The 12,816-nt window shown below is 34.4% G+C and overlaps 1 pseudogene; it reads right to left on the bottom strand.

Annotated features, from left to right (window-relative positions):
* Positions 1-2,678: 2,678 nt before the first annotated feature.
* Positions 2,679-10,598, bottom strand: LOC134281268 (uncharacterized; annotated as a pseudogene).
* Between the last annotated feature and the right edge of the window lie 2,218 nt (positions 10,599-12,816).

Genomic DNA, 12,816 nt, shown 5'->3' with positions numbered 1-12,816 from the left:
CATAAAAAACTGTCAGTTTTAAATATGACTTTAAACATTTTAAAAGATTCAATTCTATTCGGTAACATTGACCCATTAAAATTATCGCCCTTTGTGCGGAAAAATCTTGTTATCCTACTACTTCGAAACCATAAACCGTACAAATATAAAACCTTCACTAAAGTCTTCGACTAATTGAGAGGGTTCTGGAATTTATTCATCGTGAAAGTATTTGGTGACTCCTTCAATGAGTTATTGCCCTTGAAAGTCTCTGAATTTTAGAAATAATTAAAAATTTTCAAAACGAGAAGGTATAGAGACATGAGCCCAACTGCATAAGATTCATTGACCTTTGAGCTTAAAATTCATGCAAAGGTCAAGGTCATTCCAAAAACTGAGAAATTTAGCTCTTTTTTTTATCTCTTTTGTCTTTCAACATATGCATAATGTCTATGCATCATTAATATGTACTTTTAAAACTGTGTATTAGATTTTATTCTCGTCCATTAAGATTGACCCTATTAAAAATTATTGTCCCTTGTACGAAAAACATTTTTATTGCTATTGCTCCAAAACCGTAAACCGCAAAGACACGAAACCTTCTCTAATGTCTTATGGGAATTTAAGCAAAACTTTTACGTTCAAGTGCAAAAGGATCTGGTGACTCCTTGAATGAGTTACTGCCCTTAAATGTTTTTGTGCTTAATATTAAACCTTATAACTTTAAAACTATAAGTCATAGAGACATGGGGATAATTACAATGTGACTCTTGACCTTTGACCTTGAATATGACTTGAAGGTCAAAGGTCAAGATCACCTAAAAAAATTTTTTCATTTTCATTTTTTTTTCTTCTTTTAAGCCATTCCTGGTTTCTTTTTAATGAAATTTAATTTTAAATAAATATTAAATGAAATTGAAATTCAAAAGGTGGAAAGACCTCTTATTGTTCAGTGAACAATAAGTCTCCTAGTTATTTTTCCGCCGCATGTTTTTTTGTTTGAAGATTTATCGAAAAGATTTATAGTCCATAAGAATGTACTCCCTAAAAGATAATTGCAGTTCACCCTGCGTAAATGAACCTTGACCCCTTTCGAAGTTATTGCCCCTTTCGCAAGAAATGCTTGTTATCGCGATCTCGAAGTTGAAACCATAGAGGAAACCTTCACTAGTGTTCATGAATTAGGGGTACTTTTATCTATTCATTGCGAAAGTATTGTATAGATCCTTGAATGAGTTATTGCCGCGGAAACTTTTTGAATTTTACAAATAATTAAGATTTTTCAAAACAAGAAGTCGTAGAGACATGGGACTAACTGCATAAGATTCATTGACCATTGACCTTAAAATTCATGCAAAGGTCAAAGGTCAAGGTCATTCCAAAAATGAGAAAATTAGCTCTTTTTGTATCTCTTTAGTCTTTCAACATATATTTAATGTCTATGCATCATTATTATGTACTCTTAAAATTTTTCCAAGATTTCATTCTTGTCCCCTAAGATTAAACCTTTTAAAAGTTATTGCCCCTTGTGCGAAAAACCTTGTTATCGCTACTCCTCCAAAACTGTAGACCCTAGAGACACCAAACCTTCACTAATGTTAAGGGTCTTTAGGCCTTACTTCACTGTATAAGTGCAAATGAATCAGATGACCCCTTATATGAGTTATTGCCCTTTAACTTCTTTATACTTACTATTAAACCTTATATCTTGAAAACTATAAACGGTAGAAGCATGGGGTTAATTGCAATGTGACCCTTGACCTTTGCAACCTCAAAAAAATTTTCAAGGTCAAAGGTCAAGGTCATTTCAAATTTTTTTTTTTTTTAAATTTTCATTTTTTAAGCCATTTCCATTAAAATTAAATTTAGAGAGTAAAATATAAAACTATAAGAAATTTAAAAAGGTGGAAAGACCTCTTATTGTTCTGTGAACAATAAGTCTCCTAGTTTTTTTTTTTTGTTTGCTTGTCAACTTTTTTCAGGTAAGTAAAAAAAAAATTTCTCCGGCTGCCCCCCCCCCCCACTTTCAAAAACGATGCTACGCCACTGTAAAGACTATCCAAGGCACTATGAAGCATTTTCTACAAAAAATCACATGTGGCATATACCAAATCAGGATGTCAAATTTTATATTTGAACCTACGGATGGAAACTGTTTTTCTTCCATCGATAGGATAAGTCCCTAATAATGCCCCCGTAACGATAGCTCGGGGGCGAATAATGTTTTGTGTTCTGTCTGTGTGTTGTCAAGTTTAACCTTCTCCATAACCTTTGAACGATGAAAGATAAAGACTTTATATTTGGTATACTAACTTCACTGATTAAGGTCATTTAAATGACACAAAGGTCAATGACCTTGATTGTGACCAATATGCTAAAAGTAGCTTTTCCGAACCTTCGCCACTTCTTCAACTTTTGATCCGTTAAAGATAGAGACTTCATATTTCATGTATTTGGTAAGCTTACTCCATTAATTCCTTTGACAAAGATATATCCAATCATGCTGTGATTTCTGACCCCTTTACCTTCATGTTTGACCTAATTCTAGTAAAAGTCTGCTTTAATAAGGCGTTCAATATGCAGAAAATAATGACATCTTACCAACAAAGACACAGAAAGCGGGGCAACACAATTATTCAAATTTGCTTGACATTTGTAATTGTTAAGTAAGAACAATATTATATTTTCATTTTTTATGATTAACAATATTGCCTAATCAGCAGCATAGGTCTTCGAGTCTTCAAGCTCTCTTTATATAGATGTTTAAAACTTCAGCTCGTCCATACCCTGTACAAAAGTATTTTTTTCAGAGTTAAAATTCAAACACTGTGGGTTTAAATAACTTCGTCTTATATAATGAATCCTGATATTTTTGGAATTCCTGAATGTCCATACTTACTCATATTTTGCCATTTTGTCACTTTTTCATCTTTACTGTATAGAAATTGAGGGTAGGAATTCTGTTTTTCCCAGCGGCATGGTTTGGATCCCGGGGCGTCCATGACAACAAACCATCCCTAATCTCCTGGACACCCATTACGAGGATATGACTTGTTAATAAAGAAATGTCTTCCATAGCGAGCTTCCCTGTGAACAATTTTTTTTCCATTCAATTTTAAATGCAGATAAATATACAAGCTGTTGAATAGTAGTGTGTGTAATACAAGATGGCTGAATTCAAACTATTTTATTAAATTATTACGCAATGTAATTCGGCATAAATTGTAGAACAAAGATCAATTATGTAATTAAGGCATAACAATTCCGGAAAAAATATAACACAAGCTTTTATCGTTCCCCGCTTTTAATGAAAGTGGGGAACATTAATTTTTGGTATGTCTAACATTGTCTCTCCGTCTGTTTGTCTGTATTTTGTAACACTCATTATCGAGCAATAGAACATGCAATGGAATTGTAGACCTTAAATCCCCAACGCGCACAGAAGACAAGTATTGACTTTAATTGACTTTGGCTTCAAAGGTTTATGTCAATATTTTACTTATTTCGAACACTTTGGTTTCAGGACCCTTGGGGGTCATGATTTGAACAAAGTTGAATCTACACTACCTGAGGATGTTTCCAAATGATACAAGTTTCATTATTCCTGGCCCAGTGGTTGAGAAATTTTTTTTTAGCTCTACTGGTCAGAGACCAGAAGAGCTTATGCGATAGTAATGCGTCCGTCGTCCGTCCGTCTGTCTGTCTGTTTGTAAAATTTTTTTTCAAAATGCTACACCTCCTACAGTTTTGGTCTGATTTCAATCTAACTTGGCACACAAGTAGACTACACTAAGATACATAATTCTGTTTATCGGTTTTTGATTTCGATGAGCGGTGTTGCCTTGGTTACTAAAAATAGATATTTCTGTGAAATTCTTTCAAAATGCTACTCCTCCTACAGTTTTGGTCTGATTTCAGTATAACTTGGCACACAAGTAGACTACACTAAGATACATAATTCTGTGTATCAGTTTTTGATTTCGATGAGCAGTGTTGCCATGGTTACTAAAAATAGAAAATTCTGAGAAATTCTTTCAAAATGCTACTCCTCCTACAGTTTTGGTCTGATTTCAATATAACTTGGCACACAAGTAGACTACACAAAGATAAATAATGTTTATCGGTTTTTGACTTCAATGGACGGTGTTGCCGTGGTTACTAGAAATAGAAATTTCAGTTAAATACTATTAAAATGCTACTCCAAATACAGTTTTAGTCTGATTATAATATGATATAATGTAATTTATTGCTGTTTTAAAGTTTCAATTCCCATCTGCTTATAAGTACTTTTCTCTTCCTTTGCTTCAAGTACAAACCAGTTGAGCTTCAATCTCGACAGAGACTTCTGGTTTTAAAGATGCCACTATTTTTTAACTTATCTCATTTGGAAGAAGCCGTGTCCTTTCATTTGAACAACTACGGATGTTTTGTGTCAGGTTTGAAATTGGAAAATGTGAAAAGCTTATAGAGGGACGGTTTACGGACAAAATGTGATTGAAAATGTTCACTTGAGCTTCAGCTCAAGTGATAAACTTATTGTCGATTTTGAGGTCAATAGAACAAAGGTTAAAGTAAAAATTTGATAAATTCTGTTTGATTGTAACACTTTCGATTCCGAATGAAATCTCGAAAGGCCCGAATTTTGCAATTTTTTAGCATAGCTTCCTATGGTCCAGAAAAGATTTCTTTAGATTTTTAGGTCAAAGATTAAGATGCATTTATGTCTGTATATCACCCTATTAAAACCTTTCAGCTTTTTCAATGAAAATTTAAAACATACAGTATAATTTGTCCAAACCGGCTACCGCCCGTTCCATAAAATTTGACCGGTTTAGACAGAATCCGGAGTGCAGGAAAAATGCAGGAAAATATTAATTTTGAAATTTCGTTGTTTATTTACAAGTACATCATATACATAATATAAAGTATAATTAAATTATGAAATCAATCAATATTTTGGAGTCTAGAAATTATAAAATAGTCTCGCATGACTTACTGTATTTTCTTGTTTGTTCACGAGGTTTGAAAGTCTGGTGAAATGTTACCTAAATCAAAATCTACAGACAAGCGTTTTATAGGCCTACTATATATCAAGCGGACCGGGTTTCGCTTGTCAAAGAGCACATTCAATGTATAACCAGTAATGCACAATTATTTACGAAGTGATAATTATTGGATTGAACTTTTAATTTTTATGTAAAAAATTTCGTCTTCCCCACACTGTTATGGCGCCATTTTGAAATGCGTTCGATTTTCGATCCCGATTTATATTTTGATTTGTAAATCGCGTACATATTATATTTTTTGTATTTATGTTGTAATGTGGTAAAATGAATTAAAAAAGGGTAATTTTTCTTTTAAATTGTACTTTAATATTATAACATTTTTTTTCAAGCGGGCTGTATCACCGCCGCATTTCAATGAGTTCGTCTTATGGCACTAGGCTAATGTAAACACAGATTAGCACATCCACCACGAAAGGTGTTAATTGCTTAGAAGTAACTCAGGTGTGGCCGGATTAGGGGAAATAATTACCATTAATTATGAGCAGTTGGGACCGGTGTGGCCGTTCGGAATACAGAATAGACAGTATCCGGATTACACAGAATTTTTTCTAATGAATTTGTTAAAGAAGTGCATGGGACTAAAATTTATAGACGGAATGGACAAAAATCCGGAGTACTCAGAGTCCGGATTAGACAAATTTTACTGTATATCCTTATGACCTACAGAGAACATTTCATTAAATATTTTAAATTATAAATTTTAATTTCATTTCCTATCACCTTTCTCCTATAAATTCAATAACAAACTCTCTTTAATATAGCGAGGACCCCTATCAATTTTGACGTCCAAATGTTGAACTTTTTAGAAAACGTTATGGACAGGAGGAAGTAATTCATATAAACAGTCGCAGTCACATATAAGTTATTTAAGTAATATATGGACCATGGGCCTTATTGGTCACCTAAGCATCATGCAACAACTTTCCAGTGATTTTCATGTTTTAAGATAGATAATATGGCATTCACAATATTGTTCATCATAACCATACACTTAGCAATTGCTTAGTTTGGTTACTTAATACCCATAGGCAGGGTAGGGAAACAAAAAATGCATTCAACTAATCAGTAATATTCAGCAATAATCAGTAGTCCCCCTACCACATATGAACCCCTGACCCTAGCATTTTTATACATTGTTTACAGACAGACGAACGGACGCATTACTGTCCCATAAGCTCTTCTGGTCTCTGAAAAAATCACAACACCGAAATAAATTCAACCTTAGTCGCGCTTTAGCAAAGTTCATTTTGACGTCAATGATAATACGTAAGCAAGTTAGTACGGGAGATAAGATTTTTATACAAAAAATACAGTTATATAATGCGGGTAAAAGTATATTTCTTAAACGAATATAATTATATAACATTTTTTGAAGAAGTTTTTTCATTATATCACAAATATCATATTTTTATCCATATGCCCTGAAAAACTGCTTAAGGTCATTGGCAACACGGTTTCCGGAGAAAAAAAGGTTATAGATAATTTTTTACACTTCTGAAAAAAGTCATTGAGAGTGACCTCCCGTGTGGAATTCTCTGTGCGCTGAAAACAAATAAAGCATTTGTTACAGACTGAGAGGTAAACAAAAGCACGTGTGTTTTTTTTTATCGGATATATTCAACTCTACAGTAATAAAAGAAAAGCAGCGATGGGTTTGTTATGCCCCCGTAAACGAAGTTTCGGGGGTATGTAGTTTTTGTCGTGTCCATCTGTCTCTCTTTTTGTCTGCAAAAACTTTAACCTTGCCCATAACTTTTAATCTAGTGGAGCTATGGTATTCATATTTCACATGTGTATTCCTTGTGACAAGACCTTTCTGTGGGTACCACCAAATTTGACCTTTTGACCTTGACCTTGGAGTTTGACCCACTTTTACACAAAAATTTTGACCTTTTACTTTGGCCATATCTTTTGAACAGTAGATACCAGGACATTTATACTTGACATTTATATTGTTTGTGAAAAGACCTTTCATTGCATTTCAACAACCTTGACCTTTTGACCTTGGAGATTTCTGTACTTACAAAAAAACTTTATCCTTGGCTATAACTTTTAAACTAAAAGTTCTAGGGCATTCATACTTCACATATGTAATTCCTGTGAGAAGACGCTTAATTTGATACCAAGAACCTTGACCCTTTGACCATGACCTTGAAGTTTGACTTACTTTAAAAATACAACCCTAACCATAATTTTTGAAGGGTTAGTATTAGGGCTTTCATACTTCACATATTCAATTCCTGTGACAAGACCTCTCATTTGATACCAAAAACCTTGACATTTTGACCTTGACCTCGGAGTTAGACCCACTTTTACACAAAAATTGCAAATTTTTACTTTGGTCATGATTTTTAAACGGTAGTTACTAGGAATTCCATTTTTAAAATATCACTTCTTTTTGGCAAGACCTTTCATTTAAAACCAAGAATTTTGACCTTGACCTTGGAGATTGACCGTCTTTTTACAAATTTTCACCTTGGCAATATCTATTAAACAGTAAGGGCCAGCGCTTTTATACTTACCATATGTAATCTTTGAGACAAGGCCTTTCATTAGAAACCAACAACGGTGACCCTTTGACCTTGACCCAGAGTTTGTCCTTCATTTAAAAATATTTACCTTGGTCATAACCCTTGAACAGGTGGTGCTAGGGTTTTTTTATTTCACATATGTATTTCTTCTGAAAAGGCCTTACTTAAGATACCAACATAATTGATCAGCATTAGAGAAAGCTTAACCTTCACTATGTTGCCATACGGGGGCATCAGTGTTTCACAAACACATCTTGTTTACATTGTGCTTAGGGGCAGTGAGTCAACAGGTCGTCATTTGGAATAGGTACACGAATGCTTGGAAGTGCAAAGATGTGAAATAATTATGCTGAAAGTGATGATAGCTACGTAGACCGGACGAGAACAATTCTATACGTTATGTGAAGGAGGCACCATTTAAACTTACTAATAAATCCTTGCAAAAATGTTTTATGAGAGTTCGTTTCCAATAAAGTAAATTATGGAACCGGTCTCTTGATCATTATGAATAATAATTAGATGTTAAGGAAAGTAACTCAAAATTAAAGAACAGTGCTTGTATTTCTGTGTTTTATTTCAATATTTGCATTTTCAGCCAAAGTATATGCAAGTCAACGGAAATAAAGTTTCAACAATGTATTTTTTGTACACACCTTATGAAATAAATGGGTTTTGGAGAAAACGTATGGTTAAAAATAATATAGGCCCATTTTATCAACCTTTACCTAGGAAATGCATTGAAAATTGTAAAAACATTGATTTGACAAAATCTAAATAAAGGAAAGCTGGCTTGATGGGTAAAAAGGACCTGAATTAACATGTTTGGTTCCATTAAATCCGTTAAAAAAAATCTTGAAAAATTCTATACGAATATCAGAAACGTTGCCAATGTCCTTAATCACATCGGATATAGTTATATTCCACCGGAAACTGTTATATTGCCCTCCCAAACACAGTTATGTTCCCTCGCGTGCAATCATTCTGCATATTAAATACGTCGGGTTCGAAATTCACAGAGGCTGTTGCTAAGCAAACGTAAACAGCTCCGCTTAAATTAAAAAGTCGGGACAACGTCTACGATTTGTTTATTTGAATATTCAGAGGAATTAGATAATTTAATTGAGGAGAAAAAATCCTTTAATGCAACAAAGGTTATCAACACAAATGTCAGTATACTGAAAAATTCTGCCTTGAAACAGGACGGGATATTTCGGAATTATACTCAACGTACATGTGAACATAGTGATCAATAAATATGTTCGATTATCAATTAGGGGTCAATGTTTAAAAATGTTATATACCCTATATTACATGTCTTATTCTTGGGCAGCAATACCAGAATATTTGCTTCTCGGTGACAGGAAAGCCATGGAGTGTTATGTCGCCCTCTGCCTTCGGCATCGGGCGACATAACACTCCAGGGCTTTCCTGTCACCTTGGGACAACTATTCTGGTATGCTGCCCTCGAAGCCATGTAATATATGTATAATGTTGCATTTAAAACAAGTTTATTTCTGTTTATAAAATGTTTTTCTTAAATTTCACGTTCTTTTTCTGTAGTTTCCCTTCGGAATTTGTAGAAATGAAAAACAGTAACGTGGGGGTTTTATTCTTGGCACGGCTTCTAATATGTTCGTTTACGGCGGTACACTGGTATTTTGGTTCTCTAATTTGTTGTCGGTGTACGGTCATTCTATGTCTCAGGGTGTCTCCTGTCTTGCCGATATAATTTCCACCACAATATCTATACATGTGTACATACATATTTCTGCTTTTTACTTTATGATCCACTTACTTGTTGAGTGAAAAAATATTAAATTGTCCTCCTTTCCGCATATCAGGCCAGCTGCTTTTTAGTACTCTATTATTATGGAACCAGTTCATGTAAGTGGAGTCTTTCCCATCAAATTCGACAAATGCCACAGTCTTGTCTTTAGAAAATAGTTCAACTTTTACCTTGGAAGTAACAGGTAATTTCTCATTAAAATTAAGCCGTGGACATTAAGGATCCGAATATATTGTTTGACGACATAATCCTATGAACAGTGCATTCATCGTTACATGTTTTTAAGATGAGAATATATTAATATCATTACTACTTCAATCTTACCTTACCTTACCGTTCATGGTAGCTCAGTCGGCAGAGCGCTCGCTCCGTGATCGGGAGTTCGAATCTCGGCCGCGACTGACCTTAGTTGATAAAAAAAAAATGGGTAGCAACGTTAACTGTTCCTTCGCCATGCGCTCGGCACTTTGAAGTGCGGGTCCTTCGTATGAGACCTTAAAAACCGAAGCCCCTTGTCAGCGGCAGGCGTTGGCAGGATAAAGATCCCTCACTGCTCTATGGCCCTGAGTGACGAGTAAAGGTCAAAATCTTAAGCTCTTCACCTGCATACGGTGACGTCTCCATATGAGTGAAAAATTCTCGAAAGGGACGTTAAACAATATACAATCAATTAATCAATCTAAACTTCAATTATTATACATGTATATACCAGTTCATTCACTTTTACTTGTAAAAAATTGTAAAAAAAAAAAAAAAAAAAAAGAAAAAAAAAAAAAAAAAAAAAAAAAAAGGATCTCACTATCGTGGTAAGAAGAAACATGACGTTTAAGATAAATCAATAAAAATTCTTCACCTTTTGAATATTGAGACATTCCCAGAAGTCAATTTTGATACTTCTTAGGATTTTAGGACATTGATCTTTAGCTGTTTCCCATCTATAAGACAACGGGCAGGCAACCATCTTTAACGGAACAAGGGCAGTTGTTTAAGTTTAAGATATCACATTCTTTCTGAAACTTTGCTTGCCACGTCTTTATGACATTTTCCCCTTTCCCACTCAAAGCATGGAAAACAAGTTCCCAGTCTCCTGAAACATGTGAAAGTAACCAATCTATCATGATATGAAGTGTGCATGATGCTAAACACATTTTAATTGTAAAATAGACATGATTTACCAAAATATGATCGATACTTAAAGCTGAACACGACTCGTAAACAGGTGTACATGTACGCCATTTTCGATAGCATTATCTACGATACATCAACACCAGGGTATACTATTCAGATTCGTCACACCTGACTACTTTATTGCCATCGGAATCGGTGTGGAATGTTCGTGCTTTTGTTTACATTTGATTGAAGTTACGTGTATCTGTGTTTGTTTGTATACTGTACTGACCTGAATAAGTATAATTGTAAGTTTCTTTTGTGCATATATCTTACTTTCCTGCATTAGATTAGACGAAGTATTACGTTTTTTTGTCGCTACCGAGTGCTGTATAGCATACGTCCGTATACACCGATATCGACTGATTACACTGAAAAGAGGATAAGTCCTGCCCTGTATATAGGGGTCTGCAGGTATTCTGCAGAGATTCTCTGAACAAAAATGGCGGACGCATTCCTTTTACGAATCGTGTTCAGCTTCAAGCTTGTACAGCAATTGTCATTAACAGTGTACTCAGAAAAATTCCAAAGTTATAAGAATTTCGTGTAAAAATTCTAAATAATTGAAATACTTGCAATTAATACCTTTTGCTGTCGCTCCATATGCAACATAGTTCAAAACAAGGAGTTCAATCACGGTAATAATAACATGAATTCTCATATCTAGTCCTGTATGTAATCTACTAAACGGAAAAATTAATATTTTTACACAAAATATATTTAGAAGAGATGCTTCAAACTATTTTGAAGAGTGTGAAAATGACTAAATATATAGAGAATATTACGTACTAAATCCCGATGTTTAATATAACTACATATTACATTGCTTTTGTTTGTTACACGTCCCTTTCGAGAATTTTAACCTCATAATTTGGCGCACCACATGCTGGGAGAGGGCTCACATTTTAGATATATACTTATTTAGGTATATACATGTAGCAGCATGGTATTTTGGTTTAAACCTACTCATCCGAAAGGTCATCCCCCGTGAGATTTGTTTAAAGTAAAACTAATTAATGCTAGGATAGACATTTGCATCCCATTACGTTAAACCTACTAGTTAGCATGTTTTCTGTTTAGTTTTACATAATTCTGTGAATCGGCTTTTAATTTCGATGAAAGGTGTTGCCGTGATTACTAAAAGTAGGAAATTCTGTGAAATACTTTCCAAATGCTATTAGTAGCCTACAGCGTGACGCAGTGGTCAGAGCGTCTGCTCTCGAGTCTCGAGTTCGAATCCAACTGTTGGACGTGGAGACCGGTCTTTCGGATGAGACCGTATAAACCGAGGTCTCGTGTCGCAGAAGGTGCTGGAACCAAAAAGATCCCACCCTGCTTAATGGCCCCGAGTGCCGAGTGTGGGACAAAATTTGAAACTCTCCACCGTCAAGTGGCGACGTCTCCATGTCGGTGAAAAATTCTCGATAGGGACGTCAAACAATACATGTATGCAATCAAAATGCTACGCCTCCAAGTTTTAATTGGACGTTAATCATGTTAGTCAAATAATTGGCCTACACTAAGATACATAATTCTGTATATCGATTTTTGTTATCCTTGACACGGGATACAATTTAAAGTCCCATCCGACAAGCTTTAAAAATTTTATAAGAAATTTCTGGTTTTAGAAACCAAAATCGTTCATCAAAATCAAAAACCGATGCACAGTATTATGTATCCTAGTAATCATATCAGAGTAACAAAGAGAAAATGCACTTCCATTGTATAACCAGTTGTGCACCCCAGCCCACAGGTGCACTTTAATATTACAGGGATATGATTACCTTACACTGATTATATTATATATGTAATTGTAACACTAAATTTTGATTTTTTTAAGCAAATATTTATAACGATTTATTTTAATTTGTCATTTGCGAAAAAAAACAGTTAAACAACTGACTTACCCAATAGTGCAGAGGTAGTCCTATCCTTAAAATATTGATTACCATACCTTTTTATATCCCCTAACACATGACACTATTAAATTAAAATGAAATTCGATTCCTATTGTTCTTTTTGCACTTGGTGATTGTTATTCTGATAATTACATTACGATGCAAGATTGTTTTGATTGTAAAATTGTGATTGTTTTTAAATTAAAATATATTTAGTATTATGAAATGAACAAGGAGCCACGGACCTTATAGGTCACCGGAGTATCAGTTAACAACTTGCCAACAATTGAATTTCGTTCATGTTTTAAACCAGAGGCCATGAAATTCACAATTTTGAAAGAGATATCTTTGCTTATCATAATTTTACACTTAGCATGCTGACTCTAGTT

Source organism: Saccostrea cucullata, unplaced genomic scaffold (assembly GCF_032062105.1).
Source record: "Saccostrea cucullata isolate Sc308-1 unplaced genomic scaffold, CSIRO_AGI_Scuc_v1 ctg5525, whole genome shotgun sequence".
Lineage (NCBI taxonomy): Eukaryota > Metazoa > Mollusca > Bivalvia > Ostreida > Ostreidae > Saccostrea > Saccostrea cuccullata.
The sequence above is the reverse complement of the archived record's forward strand: the minus strand, read 5'-3'. Positions and strand labels throughout refer to the sequence as shown.